This window comes from Schistocerca gregaria, chromosome 5 (genome assembly GCF_023897955.1).
Source record: "Schistocerca gregaria isolate iqSchGreg1 chromosome 5, iqSchGreg1.2, whole genome shotgun sequence".
NCBI lineage: Eukaryota > Metazoa > Arthropoda > Insecta > Orthoptera > Acrididae > Schistocerca > Schistocerca gregaria.
Window position 1 is genome coordinate 245,461,476 of NC_064924.1, and position 27,399 is coordinate 245,488,874.

Genomic DNA, 27,399 nt, shown 5'->3' on the forward strand with positions numbered 1-27,399 from the left:
CCCACGGCCTCGCTCCAGGCCTTTCAGCAAGCCGATCCGATCGGACTCACGTTTCTGCACCCTTGAGGCGGGTGTGTCCTCTGCCGAAATGTCCCCCCCGGACTTTTCCGATCATTATTCGTATATCTGCGCTCATCTCCTCCTGCCACAACCAGTTTAGGTTGGTCGACGTCCCCGGAGGCTGAATAACGCTCTTATTCACGACCCAATTTGCCAACAATGCAACGCTGCTACATGGATATCCTGCGAGCAACGTCTTCCTCAGTACCGTTACACACTGCTGTGGAGCATCACTTACGCGAAGCTAGCGATCAAGAGCGAGTCCATTCAATGCGCAAAGATGCAGTGGCGTGACACTGTGATATTACGTACTTTGATCACACCACCTTACGCAAACTTGGTGCCCCCGTCCTCCTCCCTCCCACCATCGTCAGGCGTACATCATGAGTGAGAATGTATCAAAGCCAAACTCCTGCCCCTTCAATACAACAAATTGTGATGCTTGGTGGTATGGTCACGCTGTCAAGACACCTCCGACGAGGAGCCTCCCCACATGCTTCATATCACATTCGACCTCCACCATCGACGACGTTACCTCGTCTGTACCCTTACCAACCAGGATGGCAATCGTGTCAACACTGAGGCAGCCGTCGTTTCAGGCTTCCATTACCAAGGATTTTACGGTGACGAACAAGCGGCGGCCGCGGTTTCCACCCCCTTCCACAACCTACCCATGTTGAGAATACAGATAACTCCTATGTTTATGACACATGTACGATCATTTCTGGTGCGGTGCGGCATACCAGTATGTCCATATCGGTGACTTGAATGTGTTTGGGGGAGGGGGGGGGGGGGGGAACTGTCACTGACCGTACGGCATCCCCACCGCCCCCCAGGAAAGACGTGATAGGCTGACCCACTGAGTTTCGTGATCAGGTGAACATAAAAATATTGTTAGATGATTTATTCGTGAAGGCAAAGGCCCCGAGTTCGGGCCTCTACCCAGCATACACTTTTAATCTGCCAGGAAGTTTCGTTTTTTATTCATTAACGACATAGATTTTACTGAGAAGGTAATGTGGGACTGGAGAAAAAGTAAGTATATATACATCATATAAATAAAATTTGTCGCAGTAGCTTACAAATGTAGCTGCGACCCCGAAGACCCTATTTTAATATAGAGAGATAATGAAAAATGAAACATTTTGGGAAGTTTCTCGTACAATTTTATTTGTCTTCTAAACGCATGTCGCTATATTCATCAATATTTTGTGCTGCTCTATTAATTTAGTCTTAGCTTTGAATAATTGTATACGTATGCTTCCGTCTAAGCGGTTTTCTTCTTTGTCTTCCAAGGTCACGTCGTCTCATTCATTGCTCTGTTACTTTCGTCTTAATTTTGAGTTATTATGGTAAGTTAGGGTGATATGGTGAATCGGGTGGAAGGGCGAATTGGTGTAATTCTTTACTGGTTTAACAGATGTCTCTGTAGATCTGCATGCCAACAGTCACTGATCATCTGTGCAGTGTGTTGAAAACAAGCTCGGTTTTAAAAACCGTAAGTACTTTGTACAAAACTGTTTTCGATGCTAAATAGTTTTTATATGCTGCATTCATTTGTAGATGTTACTTCAGGTAGCGTAGTCTGCGGGGTATTTTTTGATATACTCTGCTTTCTCATGCCGCTTATGTACTACATAACCTAGAAATCGTTGTGTCTAGTGTTTTGAATTTCTTGCCGTGCTATTCACCGCTTTCACCCATATCAAATGGGAGAAATGGTCAACTCGGGCAGGGGTGATGCGGTGAAGGACTTTTCTTTTGTGTAAAGTGTAAAGCTTTTATTTAGGGACATCGCAACTAGCATTTATGACAAGTCATGAAATGATAGCGTTTCCTATCCCATGAGAGAGTTATATTCTGTTTTATCAGATGTCTCAATACAATCGTTAATTTAAAAATTAGTTTTTATATATTTTTTGCGAGTGCAGTTCTGTTTGTCAGTGATTAAAAAAGTAAATGTTTCAACTACCGCCATTGTTCCAGGCAAAGATGCCTACATTATACAAAAACCAATAAGTATCCAGCCGTGCTGATTGGACACAGGAGCAGCTTAACGATGCCGTAAAAGCGGTGCAAAATGGAATGAGCCTGAATAAAGCCTCAAAGGAGTTTCATGTTCCATGGTCAACGCTGAAGAAACGATTAGCAAACGGGTGCATTACGAAAAAACTTTTGGGTGGGCCGCCTGTACTAACATAAGAATGTGAAAAAAAGTTGGTAAAACAAATCATAAAATTACAAACATTCGGATTTGCACCGGAAAGGACAGAAGTATGTACCATGGCATATAAACTAGCTGAGAAATATAATCAACATCACAAATTTAACCGAGAAAAGAAAATTGCTGGAATGGACTGGTTACATTTATTCTTAAAAAGAAATCCGGAGCTCTCAATCCGCAAATCGGAAGGAGTTTCACAAGGACGGTCAAAGGGTTTACGTACGGAAAACGTTTCAGACTTTTTTTCATTGCTCTAGAACATCTTGGTAGAGCATAACCCCCTTGATAATCTGGGAAATATATTCAATGTAGATCAGTCCAGACTTCAGCTGAATAATAGACCAGGTTACGTGTTGGCAGCAAAGGGGTCTAAGAGCGTTCCAGCGATAACATCCAGTGAAAAGGGTGAAACCATATCTGTAATCGCTTGCTGCATGTTTTTACCCCCAGCTTGTGTTTCGAAGGGAAAAAATGAAAAGACCGAGTACAAGGATGGTATGCCGCCGGGTTCTACGATTTTCATCTCACAAAAGTCAGCTACGTAACAGCTGATATTTTTCTTCTGTGGCTAAGGAACCATTTTTCACCGAGGAAGCCTGAGGAGACCGTCTTGCTTATTTTGGATGGACATAGCTCTCATTGCGTGGATACATTAGAGTTTGCAGAGGAAAAAAAATACATTATTTTGTTCTGTCTACCAGCCACACCACACACTATCTGCAGCCGCTAGACAAAGCATCTTTTAAAGCTTTGAAATCCTATTATTACAATGCTTGCAATTCGTACATTAAAATGAATCCAAATAGAACATTTTCCAGACTATTGTTCGGAGGACTGCTTACAAAGACATGGGTACCAGCAGCTACGACAGAGAATGCAATATCGGGGTTTAGAAGCACAGGAATCCTTCAGTTTAATCCTGAGTCATCCCCGAATACGCGTTTCTAACATCAGCTTCAGATCAACATCAGGAAAACAACGAACGACATGAAAACAGGCTTAATTCACCTCGATCAAGTTGTTCGCACTGACAGGATATACCTAATCCCTCAGAAGAAGCAACTGCAGACGTAGATAACAATCAGGGACTTGCACACATAAAAGCTTCACCACAACTGGGCTGTTCGCAACGGGAGGAAATTCCACAGGAAAACATGCATTCTTCATCAGAAGCAACAGATATGACCTCGACAGTGGCAACAGAAGAATCTCAAATAACCCCTAGCAAACTTTTGGGCATATTTCGCCGATACCTATCCTAGATAAAATTGCATCTGCAAGGAAGAAGCCCAGAGCCTTAGCTGAGGCTTTGACTTCTCTAGAAAACTTCAGCAACCTGCGAAACAGAAAACGACAAAATGTGTCAGTGAAGAGTAGAGCAAATGCTAAAAAAAGGACCAGAGGAGAAACCGCAACCAAAGGAATAACCGTAACCAAAGAGACTGCTAAAGGAATTATTAAAGAGAAGCAGCCTAAGAAATGAAAAGCGTCTACAACTGACACTGAATCCGACTCGTCGCTGGATATCCAATTGCAAGACGCGGATGATGAAGAGTGTTGTTGAGTAGGGTGCGGTGGACTGTACAGTTGCACTAAAAAGGATGTGGATTGGATCAAATGTATCTGCCAACGTTGGCTGCATGAAGACTGTTCAACATATGAATGTACGTGTGTGTATGTGGCAGAAAGCAGGGGGAATAAGTTCACCATTTCACTCAAGTATATGAGTGAAATGGCGAAATTGATGAAAATAAGTATTGTTTTTTTTTAACTTTTGTAGTGCCTTAAAGAGGATGAGGTACCGTTAATGTGTTACTTATGTATTTTGTGAAAGGAGCGTGTTTTTATTTTGTTTAAATAAACAATTTATTGTCTTCTTTGAGGCCCAAACTTTTTTTCACCCTATCACCCTGATTTACCCTATTTGATGGCGTGACTTAACCTTAGCTTTCCTAACCGATTTTTTTCTTCCAAACAAAGGGCTTTGATATTACAGTAAATGACTGTATCGGTTCACCTCTTCTGTAAAATATTCACAGTTATCCTGGGAAATTTCTTCAATTGTCCAGGCAGCGTTCTTTAATCTACCGGATCCTAAACTTCTACAGGGGATTTAACTGCTTCAAGTGTTTCAATTCACATTTCACAGCGACGTAGCCACAGGCTCGAGATGAACGATTCGATAAAGCATTTGCAAGCGAAATCTTTCTAGCAACTGTTTTCCTTTGTAAAACATGTTTTACCCTTGTCGATTCTTCCTCGTTCCTCACTATAGCATTTATTCATGTTTGTAATTACAATCTACTGAAAACTCATGTTATGTACAGTTTTTGTTTCAAAGAATGTACACTTCACACTTCAGTGTAATATCTACATTTGTGATAATATGTTAAGAAGTACCATTCAGCATTTTAATTTAACCAATTTTTTAGTGAAGTATTTCAATTTTCTTTGGTTTTCTGGCCGTCATAAGTTTATGTAGACTGATTCTAATCTCAATATTCTTTAAAATAATGAAGATTTTTATTAATAGGGAACAATAAATACCTACGATGTACAGCGTACTGAAGAGAGCTGCGATGTGGCAGATATGGTGCACAACATTAGAAGCGAAGGAAAGTTTAGCATAACACTCAAGACTCCTGAAGAGAAATTTGTGTATCCAGAAGTAATTCAGAATCTTGACAAATCTGCTTCAAGGAAAACATATGTAGGACGTTCTTCTGTATGGAGGGAATGGATAGCATATGATAAGTAATGCACTAGCCACACGGTGGCAGATATTTCAGCCTGAGTGAGGCTAGTGTACTTCGCCGTGGACCTCGCGCAGCGTTTGGTCTAACAAATGCACCCAATTAAGATAGTAGACGGCACTAAGTAGAGCGATAATTGCCCTCCTTTGTCCTCTAAAGACGGGGAACCTAATTTGCTTTTAACTCCCACTGAGGAGACCTGTTTACTGGAGACATCGATTAGTTTTCCATACCACAGTGATCTGCTTTCTGGGTTGGGGACTTCCTTCACTTGCACCCTACTGAGAATCCTCTGCCTTAGATGTCGCCTTTTCGATATCGAATTTCGATTAAGACTTGCACTGAATGTAGTTGGTCTGCCCCCATCCCTCTCTTTCTCCATGCCTTCTACGACGTGTAATTACAGTTACCATAATTAAATTAATGTCAGACACGCCTAGTCTAAAACTACAGGCGCCGTTATATGAATTCATTTCGTCCATTACCCATCCTAACAACAGTGTGGCGGAAGTTTGTTTTCGCTACGAAACTTTCTTCATACGACAAAATATAATGAAGTAAAGCGCGTGACAGGTTGCAATGTTCCTTTAATATCGGAAAAAGGATGATAATAACACTACGACAATAATAAATCACAGACAGTTAGAGAGGAGGCGAATTCATCAAGGAGCGAATGGTAAATCTGCGAATCCAGAAGAAAACTCTGTATTTTACATCTTATAATCCCGTTCTGACATAAGCTGTCGTCTGTAAGGGGCAACACCTGTCTGGAAAGTGAGTGTATAGAGGGGATTAGTCGATTCTCACCTGCTTACACTGCTTACACTTGCCAGAAGGTGCTACCGCTTCCTACTTCTATGCTCCCTTTTCCCTGCTCAAACAGGTACATGATTTCCGAAGCTTTCTTGATTCTTCTACGGACTTCGTACAGTCCCGCACGCTCTTGAGCAGTCGACAAAGTTGACTTATGTGTCTGCTTAGTATAATACACAGGATGAACTCCTGAGAGCACTCATAAAATTAATGACGCAGAGATAACCTGAGAGGGAACATTGGCGTCTCATGCTTTAAACAACATTCTCGAATTTCCATCAGAAATACATTATCAGAGAAAAATTCCTAATAAAATCTCTTTCGACTTACTTGCACATTTACAGTTACTGTACACTATTACTTAAGCTATGATATGCTCAGTCCATACTGTTCCGTTCAAGGGAGTCTCAATATTAGTTAAGGTAATGGCAATATTCCTCCAGTTGATACACTCCTGGAAATGGAAAAAAGAACACATTGACACCGGTGTGTCAGACCCACCATACTTGCTCCGGACACTGCGAGAGAGCTGTACAAGCAATGATCACACGAACGGCACAGCGGACACACCAGGAATCGCGGTGTTGGCCGTCGAATGGCGCTAGCTGCGCAGCATTTATGCACCGCCGCCGTCAGTGTCAGCCAGTACATCGATGTTGTCGCCAGTGGTCGGCGGAAGGTGCACGTGCCCGTCGACCTGGGACCGGACCGCAGCGACGCACGAATGCACGCCAAGACCGTAGGATCCTACGCAGTGCCGTAGGGGACCGCACCGCCACTTCCCAGCAAATTAGGGACACTGATGCTCCTGGGGTATCGGCGAGGACCATTCGCATCCGTCTCCATGAAGCTGGGCTACGGTCCCGCACACCGTTAGGCCGTCTTCCGCTCACGCCCCAACATCGTGCAGCCCGCCTCCAGTGGTGTCGCGACAGGCGTGAATGGAGGGACGAATGGAGACGTGTCGTCTTCAGCGATGAGAGTCGCTTCTGCCTTGGTGCCAATGATGGTCGTATGCGTGTTTGGAGCCGTGCAGGTGAGCGCCACAATCAGGACTGCATACGACCGAGGCACACAGGGCCAACACCCGGCATCATGGTGTGGGGAGCGATCTCCTACTCTGGCCGTACACCTCTGGTGATCGTCGAGGGGACACTGAATAGTGCACGGTACATCCAAACCGTCATCGAACCCATCGTTCTACCATTCCTAGACCGGCAAGGGAACTTGCTGTTCCAACAGGACAATGCACGTCCGCATGTATCCCGTGCCACCCAACGTGCTCTAGAATGTGTAAGTCAACTACCCTGGCCAGCAAGATCTCCGGATCTGTCCCCCATTGAGCATGTTTGGGACTGGATGAAGCGTCGTCTCACTCGGTCTGCACGTCCAGCACGAACGCTGGTCCAACTGAGGCGCCAGGTGGAAATGGCATGGCAAGCCGTTCCACAGGACTACATCCAGCATCTCTACGATCGTCTCCATGGGAGAATAGCAGCCTGCATTGCTGCGAAAGGTGGATATACACTGTACTAGTGCCGACATTGTGCATGCTCTGTTGCCTGTTTCTATGTGCCTGTGGTTCTGTCAGTGTGATCATGTGATGTATCTGACCCCAGGAATGTGCCAATAAAGTTTCCCCTTCCTGAGACAATGAATTGACGGTGTTCTTATTTCAATTTCCAGGAGTGTATTTATAATAACTTGATCTTTAAACGGCTTAAACCAACCCTGTTGACAAGGTGTTGAGAACACTGAACTATCACTCAATAGTAGTTGGGTTCCAGCCCTTATTCTCAGATTATGACTTGGGTGCTCTGTTGTTTCCCTACGCCGCTTAACGTGAGGCGCGTAATGGTTCCTTTGAAAACGACACCCCCAGTTTTCTTCTCACTGCTTATTCTATTCGAATTTCCACTCCGTATCTAATAAACACTTCGTCCATGGGACTGAAAGACAAAATGTTCCTTCTTCGTGCTATTAAATTCTCAAGTCTAGTAACATCTACCAACGAATTATATTGGTTTCAGCATTAAAAATAGGAGAACGATATATTACGACTATAAGACGGTGGAGCCAGAAAAATATACTTATAGTTGAAAAAAATTTTAATACGAAGAGGATTACCACCTGTTCACTCTACATCAGCGTTAGAATCAGCGTTCGTACTGCAAAGAGAAAATCGCGAGTTACTACCGTTGTAAATACGATGCACTTTAGTCACTGATATGGTCGCACGAATCACTACTCTTATATTATGATACAAAAATTGGAAACCTATTGACTGGTCCATAGAACACATCTGAGATTTTTATCTCATTTGTATGAAAGAAAGATGTGTATGCTAGTGCCTCACGTCAGGTAATGGTGGTGGTGGTGGTAATGGTGATAGTCAGCATTCAGTTATCCAGCCTGTACGTTTTCAAAATACCTCACTGTTTTTTTAATAATAAAAGGGAAAGGTATTTATGTCTAGACTGACATCACAAAAGTCGTAGGACACCTGGTAATCTCTGAAACACCTTCTTTCACCCAGTGTAGTGCAGCAACTCAATATGGTCATGGACTCATCAAGTCACTGGAAGTTCCCCACTGAAACACTGAGCCGCGTTGGCTCTGTAGCCGTCCATAATTGGGAAAGTATGGACGGTGCAGGATTTTGGGCACGAAAAGACCTCTCCGTCATGTCCCATTAATTTTTATAGGATTCATGTCTGGTGATCTGGGTAGGGCAATCATTCACCCGAATTGTCCAGAACGTTCCTCAAACCAACCGAGGAATTATTGTCGCCCGGTGACATGGCATATTGTCATCCATAAAAATGCCTTAATTGTTTCCGAACATGACGTCCACGAATGGCTACAAATGGTCTCCATGTAGGCGAACATAACCATTTCCAGTCAATAATCGACTCAGTTAGACGAGAGTACGCAGTCCATTCCATGTAAGCATAACCCAGCTCACACCATTTTGGAGCCATTACCTAGCTGCACAGTGCCTTGTTGACAACTTGGTTTCACCGCTTAATGGGATCTGCGCCGGTTTAGAACCCCCCATCAGCTCTTACTAACTGAAGTAGGGACTAATCTGAGTAGGCCATAGTTCTCTAGTCGTCTGAGTACCAACCGATGTGGTCACTAGGTCAGGAGAGGCGCTGCAGGCTATGTCGTGTAGTGTCGTGTAGTTAGCATGAAGTGAACTATCGGTTATGTCCCATAAATTTTCAGGGGATTCATGTCGGTTGATATGGCTAGGGAAGTCATTCATTCGAATTGCCCAGAATTTTGCTGAAAGCAATCGCGGTCAATTGTGACCTGGTGACACGGCATATTGTTAACCATAAAAATTCTTTCATTGTTTGCGATCATGAAGTTCATTAATGGCTGCAGATGGTCAACTAAGCGAACATAACTGTTTCCAGTCAATGATCGGTTGAGTTGGACGAGAGTACACAGTCCATTCCATGTAAACACAACCCAGCTCACATTATTACGAAGCCATCATCTAGCTGCACAGTGGATTTGCTGTAACTTGGTTCCACGGCTTCATGGAATCAGCGCCGTTCTCGAACCCTACCATCAGCTCTTACCAACTGAAGTAGGATCTGTCTAGGCTACAGTTCTCTAATCATCTGGGTACGAACCGTTGTGGTCACTAGCCCAGGAGAGGTGCTGCAGGCGATGTCGTGCTGTTAGCAAAGGCACTCACGTCGGTCGTCTGTTGCCATAGCCCATTAACTCCAAATTTCGCTTCACTGTCCTAATAGATACGTTTGTCGTACGTCCAGCATTAATTTCTGCGGTTATTTAACACAGTGTTGCTTGTCTGTAACTGCTGACAGCTCTACGCAATTGCCGTTGATCTCGGTCGTTAACATAAGGCCGTCGGCCACTGGGCTGTACGTGGAGAGAGGTAATGGCCGAAATTTGGTATTCTCACCACACTCTTGAAGAGGTGGGTGTCGGAATATTGAATTCCCTAACAATTTACGATTTGAAATGTCCCATGTTTCTAGCTCCAACTACTGTTCCGCTTTTAAAATCTGTTATAACCACTTCGGAAGCCTTTTCACAAATATCACCTGATTATCAGTGACATCTCCACTTATTCACTACCCTTTTATAATTAGTGTAAATGATACTACCACCAACTGTATATGTGAATATCACAATCCCATGGCATTATTCAGCTCAGTGTATAGCCATTTAATATAATAATTGAATCGTGATGTGCAGTAATTAATAGCCAACTTCCAGCAATTGCACCTGTCAGTTATTTTTGTACTCAGTGTAAGCAAGAATATAACGTCTCAGAAGTGACAGCGTAAACATAATGTACAGTGGAGCGAACATGAAGCAATAAACTGTACGCAGTACGCTTTAATCTCACAAATTAACATTTACTAACTTTAACGACGCCTTTTCTAAGAACATAATTTTATCACTAATAAAAGACGCCTGTAACCTGTCTTGCACTTTGTCTGCTGCTGTGGAAAGGTGTCTGTGATATTCACTAACACCAGATATGTTACTAAACAACTGTTCACCTGAAGACAACGGTGTGAACCATCGAAACGCGCAGTAGTAAAACAAAAATGAAGCTGGCGCAGAAGACTATTTTATTTGTATTTATTAATTATTCCAGATGAAATATTCATTGTAGTCGGTACTATTATTCCATGATCCATTTGAGAGGGTAAAACCTTGTTTCAAGTAATTTTTAATTCTGTTAGCATCATTTCGTTACTATTTATCGTACTAAAAGTTTCATCATTTTTGTTTCTGCAGAAAGGGTGCTCCGATGCGAGAGAGTGCCGGAAGGCTCTAATTTGATCAAGTTAAATAACGGAATTAATTATTTCGTACCATGCCTTCCACTCATTCATTTATTTTACTACGAGCTTGAACCAGGATGTTTATTTCAACATTCTTGTTTCACATCTTCAAAATGAGTGTGCTGTGGACAGCTGTCTTCCAAGATGACAGCAGTGATATTTACAAGGATGTACAAATACCTCATTGCTTTGAATAACATAAGGGCACCCATTCACTTCCCGACCGTGATTCCACAGGAAATGCTTGTGACCAGTATGAAAAGTGGGTGATACGTAACATTCTCTCAGTTTCGTAGTTTTGCGGGATCTTATAATCAACAAATAATTTTAGCTCGATATTGCATGCATGAAGACACAAGTGAACTCTATTCCTCGCCTAGTTGAGGCCATTATCACGATTATAGGTGGGTTTATACGTTACTAGCATCATGTATCCTGTTCATTTCTCTTACGAACCTCTTATTTTCGCTCAAGAATTAATCATTTCGAAAATTATCATGTGCTCAATGAGGTGGAAACATTATAATAATGATAATAGCAACAATAACAGTAATAATAATAATATTAATAAAAATTATAATTATGAGCACACGGCAATATGGTGGTTTTTTAAAATGTCTCAAGGTAGTACTGTTGGGCTACATAGCCTGAATAATGTTGTACTATGAAATGATTTGATTATTAATCCACAAAATGTTTTTCCATGTGTGTGGGCACAAGAGCGTCGAAACTGAAATCTCATTGAGAGAAATTAAACTGATAGTCAAACGCGAAAATGTCTTTCTTAAAAAAATTAACTTGCTTCATTTATTTATTTTTTCACTTGTGATGTCGACTACTGTTGGACATTCCAGAAAACATATTTAATCTTCGTTAGTATATCATCAGTTCCTTTAATGTCAGTTAAATGATAGTGTCAATAATGGCTGCACGGAAAAGTTTGCGAAGATCTATACAAAATTAAAGGATGGTTTTGGCTCCTAAATACCCTCGTTGGACTTCTTTGAAACCATTCTCGCACCACGAACGGGAACTGAGATGATGCTATGAGACCAATAGTGTTATTCCACCACAAGAAGACTATAGACTACACGCTAGTGTTGCTGCGAAATCGCGCTGGCTTAAATGAAACAGCTGTCCATTTAGGGTGAGTGGACCATACAACAGCCTTATTTATATAACGTTGGTATTGCGCACCACTTACTAAGCAAGGTAGAAAACAAGAAAATTAATTCTGTCGCTTAAATGAAACTCAAACAATGGCTCTAAGCATTATGGGACTTAACACCTGAGGTGATCAGTCCCCTAGACTTAGAACTACGTAAACCTAACTAACCTAAGGACATCACACACATCCATGCCCGAAGCAGGATGTGAACCTGTGACCGTTACAGCCGCGTGGTTCCGGACTGGAGCGCCTAGAACCGCTCGGCCACAGCAACCGGCTTTAAATGAAACTGCCACAGTTGTCAGTGACGTGGCGTTCTAGTTAACAGACTGATTTCGGTCCATTCATGACTTTCAAGTGTGTCAAGGAAATCATCCCGTTGAACGTCACGATTACACACTAAAGTGTATTCAGTCGGACTCTAGGCATGCGTCGGCATGCGTGATGTAGCAAACGTCAAAGTTATCCTTAAATGAATGTAACCGGGTCGTATAAATATAGTACAACGGAAATGGTAACTGTACTGCTTTTATTCGAACAAATATTCCACCAACATATCTATGGGAACACCAGTGCTTTGAGGATCAAAAATAAGTGACATATCCATGAGCAAGACGTTGACACCCTGATAATGGTGAGCTCACTGCAGATAGATATTTGCGAAAATTAGAAGCGAATCTTGGACATTAGCAGTAATTAACAAAGGGTTTTGAGGTACTGGGCTTCCTAAGATGATGATGAAACATGTACCCAACAAAATCTCACCAAATGACATTCAGTTGCGTGTTAAAAGGGGACAGCATTTCTTGACATAACAGTTCGGTTAAATTATAATCCCTGCAACATTATTCAGTTAACCGTTGAACATGGATCAACCCGACGTTTAGGCACAAAATACTACGGCCACAGGGTCTTTAATATTTCAGGATTTCCAACACACGCACTTTAAAGTACGCGACTGAAAGAATATAATTTCTGGAACTGATGTAGAGATGGGACTGTTACCAACGAAATTTTGTATCTGCTCTATTGGTCCTTGTTACGTAACAAGTAAGGCAGGTGCCTGTGTGTATAATGAAACTGATTATATGGATTTAGGATAATTCTTATTGTAACTGCTAAGTTCGATTTGACAAGCTATATACTCTGTCGTTACACTGTTACTTATTTGGACGGTTGATAACCATTGGACATTACACCAGCATTGATGAAAATTTGTAAGGGGACTGCGCCATCATTTAAAACAGTTAATAAATGAGAAGCTGAGTTTGAACGTTGCATACTACTCTTGAAGATTATTCCTTTCAAGAGGAGAACTACCAGTATGAAGTTTGGCTCGTCACATGGAAGAGGTAATATCGGGGAGTTTAGACGGTGTAAACACTTCCTGCCAATTCGTGTTATGACATGCACATCGCAGCGAGGTCCACAGCTAGTTTATATTCATTGCCTTCTGTGTCCGGTGGTAGACTATATACCACTCATTTCACAGCGCTGTATCGGTTCGAGGTTTGGATACTGCAGCAAACATTGTCGAAGCAGCACAAGACGTGAATTTTACGCGAAAATATACAGAACAGATTTTTGTGTGACCGTCAATCGGCCATTCTGTATACAGTGGCCCCATAATTCAGCGATACATACCGAATCTGCTCGGTATATATCAGACAGAGAGGAGCAAACAAAATCACGTCGCTTAATGACATTACGCTCGGAGGCTACAACCGGCGAACGTATCTGCTGCTCTTCGAACGCAGTGAAACAATACAAAAAATTTCCGCCGACATTTACTTGTAAGTTCAACCAACACATATTTCATTTCACAACAGAATTACTCCACGACTTTTGTTTCAGGAAAACCTTTCACCAAATCTCTGCAATGAATATCCAGACATTCTTCTTTTTGATCTCACCATCTCACTCCCTATGGAGGGTTGATGACTGTTTTTCAGGCAAAGGTGGGAACGCCCAGTACACGAAATAGAAACCAAACAATATTTTCATTGTTCTGATGTCAGCTGGTGATGCATATAGAATGCACAGTGTATCGTGTAGAGAAATCAATAAACATTTTAACGTTACAGTATATATTACGAAATACTTTTTTCGCTATGGTGTACAAACAGAGCGGTATTGTACACTATAAGTAAACCAACGGGGTTGCTCATTTTTAAAAGTCTGGACTCGTATTCGCCAGGATGGAGGTTCCGTTATGGAAGCATCGATATCCCAACCTGCAAACAAGAGGAAAGCTTAAAGATTGTCACTCTGGAGGTGGGATCAAAAATAATGCAGCTCTAATGTTCACTCTGTAACTGGTGGCGGTAATTGGCTCAAATGGCTCTAAGCACTATGGGACTTAACTTCTGAGGTCATCAGTCGCCTAGAAGTTAGAACTACTTAAACCTAACTAACCTAAGGACAACACACACATACATTCCCGAGGCAGGATTCGAACCTGCGGGCGGCGGTAATTATATGAATATCTACAGTAATATTCCACTGTCACGCAGTTCTATATAAGTCCACCCTGCACAAATGTAAGTAAATATTTGCTTCACAAAATTTAACTAATGTGAATGGTCGACGTTACCGGCAAGCTGTGATAACCGGAATTTTATGGAATACCTAGTCAGTACACAAATAGCACTAAAAATCGTGAGGCAGGGTATGAGATGCGTGTTATTTAATACTTTACTTAGGCACTTCAAATACTGCTGGGGCGTTTACGGCAACCTAAGACAATTTACATATTTTGCCGGTCACAAGATTGAGAGGCATCATTGTTGTAAGAGTTTCAGTCCAGTGTGATGTTAAAGTTTCTGGCAGATGAAAACTATATACCGGATCGAGACTCGAACTCTGGACCTTAGCCTTTCCCTGGCAAATACTCTGTCGACATTTTCTATTCTTTTTATTTTTTTGAAAAATAGAATTGCCTCTCGCGGGCAAGTACTCTAACATTGTTTTTAATATTGCATTCGCATTACCATTTTTTGTATTTTTGTTTACTTTTAATTTTGTTTTTAAGGAAGGGAGGAGAAATTGAAACTTTTATTATCCACAAAACCATAGTACGTTTTTATACATTATAGCTGTTTTGGAAGGAACCTCGCTGCCGTCTTACCATGCAGCATGAAATAACAACAAAGTCAAAGTGGGGCCTCCTTCGGCACCCTTAAAAGAAGTATTCATAGATGTTAAGACAAAACTCGAAGAAACAGGACAAAACTCGAAGAAACAGCCGGACGGTGAACCCGAGCGGTTCTAGGCGCTTCAGTTTGGAACCGCGCGACCGCTACGCTCGCAGGTTCGTGTCCTGCCTCGGGCATGGATGTGTGTGATGTCCTCTGGTTAGTTAGGTTTAAGTAGTTCTAAGTTATAGGGGACGGATGACCTCAGATGTTGAGTCCCATAGTGCTCAGAGCCATTTAAACCATTTTTCGGAGAAACATTCCATTGCTAACTGTGCAAAGTTAGTTCTTCTTGGATTGCATACTCGCATAGTTTTCCTTAGCTGATCATTTTACTTGGTCGGTTTCACAACAACAGCACCGCCGCTCTTCTTTGCACACCCGGCACACCCCAAGTATATGGCGAGTCCGCTAAAACCGTTCCTAGGAATTTGGCATACGAGTCCTTGTACCTTCGTAGCTGTAACAGTTTTGTGTGTCCATCTTGCAATTACTGCCAGTAATCCAGCACTTTCAGAAGTGTGTATCTATATATGTAATGGACCATAATACCTGTGATCCACGACACTGCGTTCATCTAAGGACGCGGAAAATACGTTTTCTCTGGGAAAAAATTATATGTCGGAAGGTATTGCTGTATATATAGTGCGCGGCATGAAAGCCGTTATCTTCCTTGCTAAGGTCCAGATAGCCAACGCCTCGCCGCAGACCAGCCGGTGTTCGTCCCTATCCAGCTTGCCGCGTTGCTGACACACATGAGCGAATCCGCCAAATGTGTTACGCACTTCTTGTCATTCGGTCCGTATTTCTGGTTCACTACAATGTACCACGTTGACCTGTCTGTTGTAGGTAGGTGAGGGTGGCTTACCGTTCGCCACAACAAGTACCAATTAACTGCTGGAGGTTTCCGTTCCACCCTGTTTCGGGCGATCCGTCGAAGAAGCAAATGGTACACGTCCTTCGATGCCGACTGTCGAGACGTCAGTAAACGCTCTCGAACATAACCGTGTTCAACGATGATCGTGTACGTATGCGTTAACGGTGGCGATGTATGGCCAACACTGACCAGGGAATAGATACGATGTTGGTACTAGTTCTTCGATGATCGCACAGTAATCGAGTGATTCCTGTTGTGCCTCCGTTTGAGCATAGTATTAATATACATGGCACGCGTCTTCTCGTGGACGTTCACTAAAACAACGCCCTCTTCTCGGGCTGGGAGGGTAAGCGTGTTGTAACGTACCTTAAAGAGCTGTCCCAGGCTTACATAGTACCCAAAAGCCGCCTGAATCTTCATAGCCATCGTGCGCGTCAGGGGGAGAAGGTGTGTCAGGTGGCTCATCATGGGAGCGAGATGAAGGTTGACGAGGGATACTCGCTGCAGCACATCCATCGACCGTAGTGCGTTTAGTCGCACTGACGTGCTGACTCTGAGCAACAGCTGTCGGTAACTGTCTGCAGCCTTTTCCGCCGTCTTATTATGAAAGGCGATACCTAAACATCGGTGGGTTTGCACCGCAGGTAAGGGTCCTTCCGTTCCTGTTTCTAGTGCACGTTCCACACGCATGAATCTTGATTTTCGGAAGTTCACCTCGCTGCCAGCTGCCATCCTATACGTCTGTAGCCAATCCAGTACTAACTGACTGTCACCCTCATTCCGGCCGAGGAACACAATGTCATCCGCATGAGCTCTACATTTGAATGATACACGCCGCAGAAGATACCGGGAAGACGGCGGCGAAGGCCTGCGAGGCACGGTTCTAAGGCGGTCGCATGTAGGAGGATCGACAAGGGGCAACCCTGGCTCATGTTAAGTTCTTAAAATACTGTATTCTCCCTCCGTTGATTACCATCGCTGATCTGGCGCCGTGCAACAGCCGCATCACTTCAGTGATCAATAACGGTGAGACACACATCCTATTCATCACCGCTGCGAAGTACACATGATCCACTGGAACAAACGTATGATCGAAATCTACAGTAACCCGTGCCCTCCGGAGACCGCATTCAGCCCCACGGATGACGACATCACGATAGTCTCCCAAGGTTGTGTGGATATCACTGATACCACCAAGGCAAGTCTGATCGGCATGTATTCGATCCGCCAGTGACGGACTGATACTGCTACCCAGTGTGCGCGTAAAGATCTTGTAGTCATTACTAAGGAGGGTCAAGGGGCGATAATCACAAGGCCGCTTGCCACCACGAGGCGCGGTTACAGGGATCATGAGCCCTTCCGTGAATTTAATGGGAACCGGTGCTTCTCGCCGCAGAAGCTCATTAAACATGCATAACCAAATCGGTGTCACAATGGTCACAAATGCACGGTAAAATTCCAACGGAAAACCGTCAGGACTTGGGAACGTCCCTTCCCCCAGCTCCTCACACGTAATTTCAGGTAACACGTTCGCTTCCCCGTTCGCATGCACCACGTCTGGGATCTCTTCTAGGACGTTCCCCAGCTGCCTCTGGCGCTCCAAATCGCTCGTATACAATCTGCTAAAATGATCTGTCAACGCCTGTGCTAAGCCCCTTTGTGGTGAGAAACGACGGCCATCGCGGAGATCGATCTAATGAATTAATGTCATTCGTCATCTTCTTTCCTTTATCTCACAATGCATCGAGGGAACCTCGTTGGGCAGGAAAACCTGCGACCTCGCAAGTATCATCCTACTCGCCATGCTTAGCGTCGCAAGTTGTACCAGCTTCTCCATGACTCGGTGGACGGCCGTCTGGGGTTCTGGTGTTGGTTGTTGAGCGAACAGTGCCTGGAGGGATGTAAAGCAAAATTCAGTGGTCGTGCGCTGCCATTGAGGAACCTCCTTCCCACAAACTATTAACGTCCCCCTTACAACTGGCTTCGTGCACTCGATACACCACTGTAGGACAGAACCATAAGACTTTCGTCGAGGCAGCCGTGACACGCCGTAACACGCGTCCTCCACCATGCGTCGGCATTCTGCATCACGCAGGTGGGAGACGTTCATCTTCCAATTACCCCTCCGTCTCCATACTTTCTCTCCATCAAGGTTAACAGTACAAATGTATGTCTCGTGGTCTGTAAACGCCGTCGGCCAGATTCCTGCGTCCACCGTCGACATCGCTAACGCCCATGAAACGTAGATCCGATCCAAGAGACTCACGGGGTGACTCATAAAAAAAATATATATCCCGGACCATCGTCCTAACTACACCCCTAGCCACGAACTTCGGGAGATAGTGAACGGGATGGAATTAGTCGACTAATTCCATCCCGTTGACTATTTCCCGAAGTTCTTGGCTAGGGGTGTAGATAGGACGAGCACACAATTAGAATCTCCGCCTAGTATGCAAGTAACGTATCGTTCCCGGAATATCGGTGTAACCTCATGGGCGTAAAAATCTACTCTGTCCTTTCTCTTATATTACTCTGAAGGTATTTATTTATTGATGAAACGAGTTCCACTATAGTCACGGCCGTACCACGGGCAGCAGGCAAATACTCTACATCGTCTGCATGTATCCTTTCCTTCAATAGCATCGCAGTACCAACGCCTCTCTCATCACTCGGGGGACTGTAAATATTCTAACCGAAAAAATCCGAGGGTGGAAGCATCCGAGCTTCCTGTAATAGCACTGTGTCTAAATCTGCTGCCTTTATCAGGTCACTGAGCATCTCGATTTTTACCGACGTCCCAATGCTGTTGATGTTAACAGACCCTATCCGATAAGCTTTTTGCATGGGTGTCAACATGGGTGGGGCACCTTATGGTCGCTAATTCTTCCGTACGCAGCCTGATTTCTTTCTAACGTCCCGCTCATATGGTCTGCCGTTAATCCGTGCAATCTTCCGGTCTTACACCGACAGAATGCTTAGGAGCAGTTCCTGCAGCACCATCTGCCCCCCACGGAGGTGGGTCTTCTGACCAGTACCACAGCGACCCTTCGTTGTCGTGCGTTGTAGGTGCCGTAGCCTCCTCGGTAGCCTGTTGCCGTCTATCGAATTCCTCCGCTGTTTCTGGAGCATCGTCGTCAGGAGGTCGTGTCGCCGTCCCGCTGGCCACCCTTGCACCCTCGTCTGGCAGTTCTTCTGTATACGTAGTCGTCTGCTCTGTACCAGAAAAGGCCTCAGAATTGCCTGCTGGATCAGACTGGTCGTTCTCCACTGTGAGGCTCCGCTTCTTCTGGCGTTTTGGTGATCGTTGTTTCCCTGCCGAACCTCGGAATCAGAGGCCTCTGGTTGTTCGTGGGGTTCGTTGGAATAGTGCACCGTCGAATTAACGATGTCTGTAACTGTGTTATCTGAAGAGACAACGTACTATGACTGCTCCAAACGGTCCAGCGCAAAGTCGTCCTTCCGTGGCTCGACACGATCTGCCTCTGTACGTTCCGTTACGTTTCTGTCTCGTGGCCAACGTCATCATGTAATGCGGCGACTTTGGTAATGGAGAGCGCAGTCGGATGCGGCGTGAGTGGTGGATCATTCCTTGGCCGCTCTAACAACCTTCTATGAGTAAACTCAGAAAGTACGTTACCCTGCTTCCCACACCCAGAGCACGCCCTAGGTTCTCCGTCGTAGATGACAATCGCCCTAAAACCAGAATGTACTATCATGCGCAAAAGTATCCGAACGACCTGAATAGTGATTCCCCTAATCTGCATGCAACCAACATAGCGTAACGGGTCCTCTAATCGCTTTGCGGTACAGTCGTTCGACTACACAAAATGGAGACCACGAGAGACCACAAGACAATACAGTTCTTTAAGCCAATCAGTGCAATCAGTCCCTATCGCATGTACAGGCTACAATGATTTTCAATAGCGTTACCATCTGATTACAATCTGAAACAACTAACTATGGCACATAAACTACGTAACAATCCTTAAACAAAGTAAATGTTTGCATGTACAAGATATTCCGAGACAATGTCTGGACTAATAAAGGTCTATGACAGATCGAAGTATTTTTCCTCTGTAAAAGGTTTTCCCGCACCTGCTAAATGTCCCAGGGACGACTGGTTTTTGCATAAACTGGTCGTTAAAGAAACAAGTTAAAGAAAACGCGATAAACAGCGGTGAACGCTCTACAGAAACCGCAATATTAATGGAGTATAATCAGTAATTATTCATGAAGAGTAATTTGCCCACATGTTTGAACTATAAATGACTTGACGAAATTTTTTGTTCTAGATCTGGACAGAAACACAGCAGACATAGCCACTGATAATTAAAGTACACTTTCGCACCTGCCCGGGACTTGATCAAGGCAACGATCATCAGTGCTGACTAGCCGTAAAGAGTCGTGAAATATAAAGGTTTCCACCAGTATTAGTTAACACTTCTGAACTTGAAACGAAAAGACGAATTATATCTATTACATCAAAACCATTATCACCCTGTTAAATAACCACGAAAGACGTTTGATATATTCTCCTTCAAAAGTAACTAAGTATGCATGTGCTGAAAATCGGAATGCTATGATTTAAAATGTTGTGACGGGATTTTCTACCCAGCGCATTATCGGCTTGTTAACTAAGTAAAATCACATGCTAGAAATCGAAATTATTTACTAGCAGCGAGCTGCGTCATTATGAGATGAGGGTACAATTTGTTTTACTTGCCCGTGAATCGAAACCGGCGCGTACTGTTGCTGTTTTCCATCCATAATTAGACATTAAGTATCGCTGCTTGCTCACCAGAAGTGAGATGCTCTCATGTTTCACTAGAGATGGCGGTACCTGTCGTAATTGCTGACCATTCATGAACAGGCATTAAATCTGCAAATTATTTTTCGTTGATAGGTGAAAATATTATTATGTTTGTGCTGGACCAGGATTGCAACCCAGATATGTTCCACTCCTAGAGATCCGAATTTGAATTCAAGTCGAGAACCAAAAATTGTAACGTCTCAATTTCAAATTAAATATGAACACTGTGAACTAAATAACCATTCCTAAATTAAATGAAATAAACTTTTTAGTGCTAGTTTACTGGCGACAGAGTTTGTCTCTTCGGCGGCTGCCGCCTTTATTATGGCGTCATTTAAACAGGCTCTGACGCTGTTGGCAGTGAGGGGATACTGTGTTTAATGTGGATTCTGGACCACTGTGCGACCTTACATTCTGGACTTGGCGTTACCATAGGCGGATTAGATCTTTTTATGAATGTTAAAAATTGACTACATCAGTGAAAATCGAACCTATACCCCGTAATTATCAAACTACGATCAACCCAGCAGACCACTGCTCTCACAATTATCAACGACCTTATTGTGTTGTTGTGTCCGACGATGTGCCTATAAGCTGTGAAAAAATCCGTCTCTCTCGATTAACAAGTTAATTACCTGATAGTTTCTAATGCGGGTATTATTCTAATCTCGTGAATGTGTGATATAAGGACCATTATAGTCTTAATAGCTCCGATTTGATGCCAATATGAAATTTTTTCTATGACAACTAATGTTTTAGTTCGAGAAATACAACTGTAGAGTGTGAGGTTACCAGATAATGCAATGATTACTGTCATGATTGCTATTACTATCTTCATTATGCAGCTGCTACACATGTGATTGAAGGAAAGGTGTATGCTCTTTGATTATTGTTACAACCATGTGCCCATATATAGTAATTACGTAATTCCTTCCATGTATAGGGAATTCTTTTCGATTTAATGTAGGATATCTCCAATTCTTCGTTAATCACATTCAAATGAAGTTAATTGTTGAAACCTTTATCTGAGAGCAGAAATCGTGTTGCTTTTCTTTAATGATTTGTGCTTAGCAATTATTCTTTAAAATTCTAGATCTGGAGGTACAGCACCAATCAAAATGCACGATGTTAATGTCTGCCGTTAAATGCCCAGTGACTGATGACTTGGTCAGACTGTTGTGAATCAAATAGGAGATCCATTGCTGCTGATTAATATCTCCTTCATTTTTGTTTGTCGTGTTTAATAAACTAACGAAAAGACCATAAGCAGTATGCAATATAGCAGTAAAACGTATCGTGATAACGGTACAATAACGCCTGCCTTCTTAAGGCAAAATAGCCCAAATCATTACGAATTATCTCCTCTGACGGGGACATGAATTTACAAACGTAAAGGCCAATTAGCTACCGATTGCAATTTGAACATCAGTTATAAATATCGGGTGAATAGAATGAGATTTTCACTCTGCAGCGGAGTGTGCGCTGATATGAAACTTCCTGGCAGATTAAAACTGTGTGCCCGACCGAGACTCGAACTCGGGACCTTTGCCTTTCGCGGGCAAGTGCTCTACCAACTTTGCTACCGAAGCACGACTCACGTCCAGTACTCACAGCTTTAATTCTACCAGTATCCGTCTCCTACCTTCCAAACTTTACAGAAGCTCTTCTGCGAACCTTGCAGAACTAGCACTCCTGAAAGAAAGGATACTGCGGAGACATGGCTTAGCCACAGCCTGGGGGATGTTTCCAAAATGAGATTTTCACTCTGCAGGGTAGTGTGCGCTGATATCAAACTTCCTGGCAGATGAAAACTGTGTGCCCGACCGAGACACGAACTCGGGACCTTTGCCTTTCGCGGGCAAGTGCTCTACCAACTGAGCTACCGAAGCACGACTCACGTCCGGTACTCACAGCTTTACTTCTACCAGTATCCGTCTCCTACCTTCCAAACTTAACAGAAGCTCTTCTGTAAGGTTCGCAGATTTACAGGAGGAGGACGCTAAGAAATTGTTACCCCAAGGTCCGGTACCGCCTAGACTATATGGACTCCCGAAGGTTCACAAAGAGGGGGTACCATTACGCCCCATTGTCAGCAACATCAGAGCACTTACATATTTGTTGGCCAAATACCTGACGGGAATATTAAGTCCTTATGTGGGTAAATGCCCTCATCACATCCGTACTTCCGTGGATTTTGTTATACGCCTTGACAGCTTCAGGTTGGATGAGTCAGATATCATGGTGAGTTTTGACGTAGTTTCCTTAATTACGAGGGTACCCCTGCTATAGTCGCTAGAGTTGATTGGTCAGAGGTTTGACGAGAATACCACTGAACTTTTTAGGCATGTCTTGACTTCCACGTATTTTCTTTTTAATGGAGAATACTACGAACAAACGGAGGGAGTCGCCATGGGTAGCCCACTCTCACCGGTGGTAGGGAATTTGTACATGGAGAACTTCGAGGAGGAAGCCCTGTCGTCATCCGAATGGAAACCTACTTGCTTTTTCCGTTACGTGGACGACACTTTCGTCATCTGGCCACATGGTATGGATAAACTCCTTGACTTCCTTACACATCTAAACTCCATACACCCCAACATCAAATTCACTATGGAGACTGAAACGGAGGGTAAATTACCTTTCCTTGACGTCTTGGTCAGGTGAAGGGCTGACGGCACCCTAGGTCATGGGGTGTATCGAAAGACAACACACATTGATCTGTATTTGCACGCAGACAGCTGCCACCACCCTTCACAGAGGAATGGGGTACTTAAAACTCTAGTGCATAGGGCGCGCACTATCTCTGACACAGAGAGTCTACCCCAGGAATTGGAACATCTGAGAACTGTGTTTCGAAAGAATGGGTACTCAGAGTGGCAGATCCAACGTACTCTCCGCCCAACCACTGCAGCACAACCTGTTGAGATGGATGAAGTGACGAGGGAGGAGGTAGGCACTGCATTTATTCCATACACAGGCGCACTCTCGGGGAAAATCGCCCGTATTCTGAAGAAACACCAGGTCGGAACTGTGTTTTGTCTTCCGAATAAAACTCGTGCACTGGTGGGGAGCGCCAAAGATGACCTCGGTTTGAGGAAGGCCGGCGTGTACCAGATTCCGTGTCAATGTGGCAAGTCGTATATTGGTCAGACGAGGATCGATGCCGTGAACACCAGAGGCACACTCGACTGATGTATCCGAGCAAGTCGGCGGTCGCTGTACATTGTTTGTCGGAAAATCACGTTATGGAGTATGACCGCACGAGGATTCTGGTACAGATGTCGAGATACCCGGACAGCGTTGTTAGAGAGGCCATCGAAATTTGCACCAATGACGACCTCATAAACCGTGACTGTGGCTATAATCTTAGCAAGGCTTGGGAACCAGCGATTGGGTTAATCAAGAGTAAATCGAGCAAACGCATAGTTGTGACGACCACGGCGGACAGAGCCATTACACCGACGTCATCTCAGACGCCGTGGCGCGGGGCGCGGACGGCGGAGGGAGCGCGCCGCGGGCGGAGGGTATTTAAATCGGCCGCCGCCGCGACCGAACCCAGTTCCCCCTGAGCAGCCATAGCGTACGGATCTCCGTGCCGGCACGTTCACAGGAGCTCAGTCCGTCAGTTCACCTGATGATGGCGACATGTTTGATCGCCGAAATATTGTGCTCGTTGGACACTATAGACCGGCAGTACACCCGTGGATATTTTGATTATCAAATACGCCGGGAGAAACTCAAGAATCACATCTACAGTATTGTTTTCCATATACTGTATTTTCTCGTAGGAGGTTTGTAGCCCAGTTGTCTCTGAGATTTCGTGTAGTTTTTCCAATGGAAGTTTGGCTTCCTCTGTATTGTTAGTTAGAATGGCAAGATCGTCCGCGAAAGCCAGACGCTTCCCCCTAATACTCTGCTTTTTTTTATCCCAAGCTGATTCCTTTTGTTTTCTTATGTCCTTACGATTTTTTCCAGAACCATGTTAAACAGAAAGGGGGACTTCCATCTCCTTGGCGAACACCAGTATGGATATGAAATGCTTCTGACATTTCTCACATGAATATAAATTTCGAGGTCGTATCTGTTAATGCCTGTGTATTAATTGAACTTGTTTTCCATCAACCCTAAACTCCTCTAAAGTGTGAAATAATGTTTGTCTATCTATTGCATCGTAAGCCTTTTTAAAATCGACAAATGTTACCACAGTATTTCTACATCTTCTCATTTGCAAAACCGTTTTTAAGTTCCATATGTGTTCGATGCAGTTTTTGCACCTTTTTTGTGGAGAGGGTGAATTAATGCACATTTCCACTTTGCAGTTATTTGTTCAGTTTCCCAAATATTTGATATAATTCTGTGCGTTGCTTGAGTCAGATTATTGTCATTTAATTTCCGTCTGCTATGATTGCGTCTTCCCCTGGAGACTTGTTGTTCTTCAAAGAACTGATTATTTCCTTTACTACTTTAGGTGATGGTGGATTTGAACCGGGATTGGATGTGGATTTCTAGTTGGTCTGTCGGAGGCTCACAGTTGCGAAGTGAGTGAAAATATTTAGATAACATTTGACAGTTCTTTTTAGGGTAGGTGTCCAGTGATCCATTGGGCCGGCGAATGAACATTCTAGGCGGTTGATATACTGTTCGGTTTGCTTTGAAAATTTTGTAACAATTTCTGGTGTTGTTCTTGATAAATTCCTGTTCAATTTCTTTAAGCCGGCTTATATCATATCTTCATATCTACGTTTCTCTCTTCGTATTGCCTTGGAGGAACCTCCTCTGTATTCTCAAAAATTCTTGCCACTTTTCTGTAGTTTTTGCTACTGAAAGTTTTCCAAACTTGTATTCTTTCTTCTACTGCTTGATTATGTTTGTGTGTTCCATTGATAGTGACCGGGCCAAATATCTCACGAAATAAGCATCAAACGAAAACACTACACAGAACGAAACTCGTCTATGGCGCTATGGTTGGCCCGCTAGATGGCGCTGCCATAGGTCAAACGGATATCAACTGCGTTTTTTCTAAATAGGAACACCTATTTTTATTATATATTCGTGCAGTACGTAAAGAAATATGAATGTTTTAGTTGGGTCACTTTTTTCGCTTTGTGATAATGGCGCTGTAATAGTCACAAACGTATAATTACGTGGTATCACGTAACATTACGCCAGTGCGGACGGTATTTGCTTCGTGATACATCACCCGTGTTATAATGGACCATTTACCAATTCCGGAAAAGGTCGAAATCGTGTTGATGTATGGCTATTGTGATCAAAATGCCCAACGGGTGTGTGCTATGTATGCTGCTCGGTATCCTGGACGACATCATCCAAGTGTCCGGACCGTTCGGCAGATAGTTACGTTATTTAAGGAAGCCACATGTGAAACGTCACCCACGACCTGGAACAAATGATGATGCCCAAGCAGGTGTTTTAGCTGCTGTCTCGGCTAATCCGCACATCAGTAGCAGACAAATTGCCCGAGAATCGGGAATCTCAAAAAGGTCGGTGTTGAGAATGCTACATCAACATTGATTGCATCCGTACCATATTTCTATGCACTAGGAATTCCATGGCGACGACTTTGGACGTCATGTACAGTTCTGCCACAGGGCACATGAGAGATTACGGGACGATGACAGATTTTTTGCACGTGTTCTATTTAGCGACGAAGCGTTATTCACCAACAGCGGTAACGTAACCCGGCATAATATATACTATTGGGTAACGGAAAATCCACGATGGCTGCAACAAGTGGAACATCAGCGACCATGGTGGATTAATGTATGCTGCGGTATTATGGGAGGGAGGATAATTGGCCCCAATTTTATTGATAGCAATCTAAATGGTGCGATGTATACTGATTTCGTACGTAATGTTCTACCGATGTTACTACAAGATGTTTCACTGCGTGACAGAATGGCGATGTAGTTCCAACATGATGGATGTCCGGCACAAGACTCGCGTTCGTCTAAAATTGTGAGTCATATGTTTGTGACTATTACAGCGCCATCTGTCACAAAGCGAAAAATGTAGTTCAACTAAAACATTCATATTTCTTTACTTAACACACGAATATATAATCAGAAATGGGGGTTTGACCTATGGCAGCACCATCTAGCGGGCCTACCATAGCGCCATCTGGTGTCCCCCTTTAAGCTAGACAAGTTTTGTTCTTTGTAGTTTTTTCGTTTGACTCTTATTTCGTGAGACATTTGGCCCGGTCACGATCAGTGGAGCAATATATATATATATATATATATATATATATATATATATATATATATATATATATATATTACTTCATTTTACAATCGCAGTGGGGTTCACATATGGCTAGACAATTTTGTATGGCAGTATTAGGCTGATCAGTTATCGCAGTGGGGTTCACACATGGCTAGACAATTTTCTATGGCAGTATTAGGCTGATCAGTTATTTGTGAACCAAGTTTAGCAGTATCTCTGGAGTTTTGCCTAAAACATCCCAGGTCCTAGGTCCACTTTATAAAACTTGATGCATCCGTTTATAAAATAATATTTTATGTTCTGAAGAAGACGTTTTTACTAATGTTGAAACCTAGGTAAACTATAAAGTTAACCTGCAACTGTAGGCTGTATGTTCTTATATAAACAATGTCAGTTGCTGTCGCTGCATAAAAATGTTAAAT